Genomic DNA, 5619 nt, shown 5'->3' with positions numbered 1-5619 from the left:
TTGACAAAAACTAGTTGCTTGGATTATGCCTAGATTTTTATTTTAATAAGCCTGTTTACATACATACACATAAAAGCATTTACTATACAAAAATCAACTTAATGCTAAACCGGTAATTATTTCTGTTGTCTATAACCGAGTTAAAGAATAAAATACAATTCAATGTTTTCAGGGTTCGAGGGATGGATCAATCTGGCATACTTGCCCGACTAATACTAATAATTAAAGAGCTTTGGCTTAGGATAAGCCCATGTTAAACCCTGTCTGTAATCAGAGACGGAAATTTACAAAAATACATGACTTCTGTTAGAAAATCCAATGAAACTAAGGGAAAGCCTATCAGAAATCTTGAAGATTTGCTGCCAGAATATTTGACCGACTTGCATAAAAATTAGTTGTTTTACAATAGTTTTTCTTTTTTTGAATAATAATACTTCTCTTGAAGTCGACATGGAAAACAGCAATAATAGGCGGTTCAGCATCATTTGTGCCATTTGTGTGTATGGACTGATCGAACCTGCAGGTAAATGTTTAGTGTAAGTTATTGCTTTTATTTTATTTTTATTTTTTTCCCTGATCAACATATCGCCTGTTTTACTATTTGAGCCCACGTTTTACCATATGCTCCTCGATTGACTGTTAAAACATTTGATAACCCAGCATAAAAACAATTTATAGTCGTATGTTATTTATCTTTGAAAATTTTATCTAAAGACTAACTTCCTTGAAATTTCAAAAAAGCAGGTAACAACCGAAGCCGAAAGAGAGAAACAGCGATAGCAGGCGGACCAGAATCATTTGTGTCATATAGACGATTTGAACCTTCAGGCAGTTATTATAAATTATTTATTATATTTTTAAATGTTTTTTCTTATCAGTCGCCATTTTAGTGGATGATTTACTGATTTTTCCTGGATTGACTGCCAAAACATTAGATAAAATCAGCTTAAAAACAAATTCGTAGTCTTATATCGTTTGTCCTTTAAAATTTTATTTTAAGACTGAATGAAATTTAAATAAAAAGAGGTAACAACTATCAACTGACATCTACAAGGAAAAACAGCGATAACAGGCGGACCAGAATCTTTTATGCCGCATTGACTTCTCGGATCACCTCGTAAAAGTGTAAATTATTATTTTATTTTATTTTTATATATTTTTCCCTTATCAGCATATCGCCATTTTTAGGGGATGGACCCTCATTCTGTCATGTATGTCTGGTGATCAATGGATACAAGAAATTACTTAAATAAAATATCCTAAATTGGCTGCCAGAACATTTCATCAAAAAGTATAAAAACAAATTTTAGTCTTATATCATTTGTCCCGTAAAATTTTATTTAAAGATTGATTGCAATGAAATTTCCAAAAAGGAGGTATCAACTATCAACTGACATCTACAAGGAAAAACAGCGATAACAGGCGGACCAGAATCTTTTATGCCACATTGACTTCTCGGATCATCCCGCAAAAGTGTAAGTTATTACTTTTATTTTTTTTTTTTAATATATTTTTCCCTTATCAGCATATCGCCATTTTTAGGGGATGGACCCTCATTCTGTCATGTATGTCTGGGTTGAATGGATGTATTTAGAAATTCCATAAATATTCTCGATTGGCTGTCATCAAAAAGCGTATAAACGAATCTTAGTCGTAAATAAATCGTCCTTTCAAATTTTATTTAAAGATTGACTGCCTTGAAATTTCAAGAACGCTGATGCCACCCGAAGTCAACTGAGTAAGACGAGCTATAACAAGCGGACGAGGACCATTTGTGCACATGAACTTGTCGGATCACCCAGAAAAATTTAGAGAAAATTTTGTTTTATTTTTACATATTTGTCCCTAATTACCGAGCTATTTTCAGCGATGTCGTCCAGAGAGAATAAGCGGACCAGGGCTGTTCAAGAACTCCAATATGTCATAAACCAAGGAAAAATCAAGAGATTTCCTCGTGTGGTGTGGAGGTGATGAACCTGTAATTTGATCGTTGCCTATAATTTCGGTCTGTATAAATACACTGAGGATGCAACCCAGCGAGCGATGGCAGAAGAAAACGGTCGGTAATGATCAAATTATGAGGACAATTTGTGTGTTTCCTGATCGTACTGTGTAAATTGAATATTATTAATTTCAAAGCATAAATAAAAGAATATAATAAGTAACAACGAAGAACAAATTAGGAACAGAGTAGCCGACGCCTATAAAAAACTGAGAATAGGCGGACGTGGATAATTTATGTACAGACAAATTTATTACAATAGTATAAAAAAAACATGATTTCAAATTTCAAAAATATATTTTGCATTTTTTCAGCAGAACAAATGGACTTGCTATTTGGTGGATGGAAAACCATCACGAATCATCAACAATAAAGACAAACATGAAACTACATCACGACATACAAAAAGGATGAATGAATGTACTCGAATACTTGGAAATAGAAACATGTAACACTAAAAATCCATACAATACCCAAAATAACAACAATTCACATAGTTAAAAACCTATACAAATTAAAAAGAAAAAGGACGGAGATTACAAAAACCGATATGAACAATAAAAAACCGTAAACTTTGACTTAATCCACACTTTACGACCTCATAAAAGAGATATGACTTTATAGAAATCACACACACTGAAGGCAATCTCTGAGACTGGCAGATCAACCCAACGAAGATAGGCGGACCATGATGATCCGACGAAATTATAAATTCATAACCTCTCAGATCAGGAGGAACTCTCATAAATTATTTATTAATTATCTTTATCTATTTTTATAAGGCTAAAACAATTTCTGTCTTCACGCATTACCGCCTGAATGGTTGAAAACCAAGTACTTTTTGTTACTTTCCTCGAAGGCCGTGCATAAAAGAAGATGTGATAAAAAAACGAAGATGAAGTAGATGCAAAAAGTGAAGAAGAGCGACGAAAACAACAAAGTTTCGTCCAAAGCAGGACACAACAAAATGAAAGCTCGTAATGTTGCGGATAGAAAAAAGTGAAAAATACATCACTGCTTCCTTGATAATCTGGGCAATTTCGTCTGGTAATTAACGCTAGATCTCAGGGTGCAGTTGAGCATCACCATCTGTTGCACAAGTGAGATCTTCTTTGTCATTACTTTGTGCTTCTACTATTAACGGCGTCCTTAGCGCTGCTGCCTTCTCTCTGCAGAGATGCTTCAAGGATGTAGTAAAGTTGATACCAAGGTGTACAGAATAAACATGCACACGACTAATTACATGAATAATTCAGTGATAAAAACGTTTCATACAAATGTAAGTACTATTATATAAATAAAAAAACGCTAAAATAAATAAATTAATACCTAAAAATCACGCATGGTGCTTGCGCTAAACAATTTAAATTCCCTGAAACAATTTTTTTCGTTTGTCAATTCGTTCAAGTCAGATTTTTGGGTTCGATGTTATTAGTTTTTCCCTTTTTTTATATTGGCGAGGACATGAAAATTCTGTGTGATACATCGTCTTCCATAGAGTTGGGGGGATGTTTGCTCTTTTAAACTTAAAAAGATATTTTTTTTAAATATCCGTGGCCCTTAGTCATCATCAATTTCAAGGAAGAATTTGAATATATACCCTGTTCCTGCCTATCTTGTTTGCCATCTTGTGTCTATTCAGTTTTTCATAAACTGTAAACATTTTTCTTTTGGAGACTTTTCAACCAATCCAGTTCAAAATTTCTTAGTTTTTTATTTGCCTAAGAGACCTGCTTTGAAGGACGATGTTCTATGGGTTGAACGTTCTTTGGTCCTGTTCAAGAATATTTCTGGTTTGGCTTTTCATTTTCGTCGCTCATGCTGTACTTCAATACCTCGCTATAGGCAGGTCACCTACTTTTATATACCGTCGATAGATCTTTAGTGCTTAGTTTGGAGAAAGCCTAAGGTTTTTCAATTATTTTGATTGCCTGGTGTGCCGGGTTTAACATTTACCTATTTCTACTCTGGTGTATTTTTTAAGTTTTAGTTTTTCTAGTCTTTCAAAGTATTTGAAGTCTATATTCCAGAGAAGAGGTCTTAAGACAGATCCTTGAGCGTTGCCCTTTTTTATTTTTCTCCGAGAAGTGGTGTGCTTTGTTCCCTTAACAGCTTCCCTATCTTCGAAGTAACTCGTGATTATTCTGAAGATGTTTCGATGGCAGTCTTCCTTTTTAAGTTCATTGAACAGTAACGTCCATTATGCTGAATCAAAAGCGGCCTGACTGTCAAAAATATAGCTAATTGTAAAACGTACGTTTTTTCTACAGTGTGGTATATTTCATATTTATTAGACATGAAAGTCAAAGAAATTACATGCTTTTAGTCAAAAAATGCTACTTGTTCAACTTTATTTAAATGGATTTATGATTCTTAATATTTTTTTTTGAAAATCACCAACAATGTCATTGAACATTGAATTCAAAAATATCCTCTTCCAGCTATGTTTAAAACTCCCTTATTTGTTTTTGTCTGGTATACTGTTTTGTTTGCTTTAGTTTTCAAAGATTCGAAAATATAAAGATCCCATATCTTTATATTTTTTTACATGATTTTTTAAAATCCTTTTTCCGTTATCCTTCCTACCATATACTTTTTATTTTAGTTATAAAAATAGGGTAGTACAACGCAACAGCTTATGCTAATTTAAATTCACAACAATTTCACAAAATATAACTGTAATAACTAATATTGTCAGTGTGAGATTTGGTGATCGGTGTTGAAAACAGCAATTTCCTCGTTTTCTTTTTTATTTACGAACATTTTGTGTTTTAAAGTTTCCTTTTAATGTCCACAGAAAGAGGAAACATAAATAAAACTAAACGAGTGGCAATTGATCTAAATACCTGTAAGCATTTAAAGTAAATTAAAATTAATTGCACGTGTACAGTTGCAAAGATACGTTGGAAAAAAAATAGTAACTGTTATTATAATAATTATTTTAACAAATATAAATATTGTTAACGTTATAAATTATTAATTACAGTTTCATAGTCCTTGAAGATATGAAGGACACAGTTTTTAAAGCTCGTCGAAAGGAATTGAGTGTATTGTTTCTAATTGCTCTCATCTTACCCTTCAAAGGTCTAAGGCTGCCTGTTCCTATGTCTGTTTCCGGACTTACACAGGATGGTCGTGCAACCATATACCCCTGAAGGCCCAACCCTCACGTCACCAGGCGTTAGCCACGGCTGCAGCCGTGCCCAGGATGGACCACGGGGAGGTGCCTGGTCGGGATATGACGTGAGGGTCGCACCTTACAAATATCTTACGTGCTAATGAGGGGGTGCCCAATCTCCCCGTAACTGAACCCCGCCCAGGAGAGAAAGAGAGTGGGCACCCCTCGTACATTCTAATACTATACATACAATCACTCACTGATACTTAGATTAACACTTATACTGACACTTATTCGTCACTGTTGGGTGGTGTTGGCCATCCTTTTATTGTCATTACCTGATACACAAAGCGTTTGGTGGCCGCGAATCCTTCCTTTGACATTATCGCACTGGATATGGCTCGGACGCCACACTCTATGGAGCACGTTTCCCTTAACCATCTGCTTCTTGCAGCAGAATAAGCCGGGCACTCTGAAAAAGTGTGGTCTGTTGTCTCTT

The 5619-nt window shown here is 34.5% G+C and overlaps 1 long non-coding RNA gene across 1 annotated transcript; it reads left to right on the top strand.

Annotated features, from left to right (window-relative positions):
* Positions 1-885: 885 nt before the first annotated feature.
* On the top strand, positions 886-2327 carry LOC112127194. The gene is made up of 4 exons (XR_002910455.1): positions 886-1125; positions 1189-1291; positions 1347-1475; positions 1543-2327. It is a non-coding gene; the product is annotated as an uncharacterized LOC112127194 (long non-coding RNA).
* The last annotated feature ends 3292 nt before the right edge of the window (positions 2328-5619 follow it).

Source organism: Cimex lectularius, unplaced genomic scaffold (assembly GCF_000648675.2).
Source record: "Cimex lectularius strain Harlan isolate CLEC.00 unplaced genomic scaffold, Clec_2.1 scaffold95, whole genome shotgun sequence".
Classification (NCBI taxonomy): Eukaryota; Metazoa; Arthropoda; class Insecta; order Hemiptera; family Cimicidae; genus Cimex; species Cimex lectularius.
Note: the sequence above shows the minus strand (reverse complement) of the source record. Positions and strands in the feature narration are given on the sequence as shown.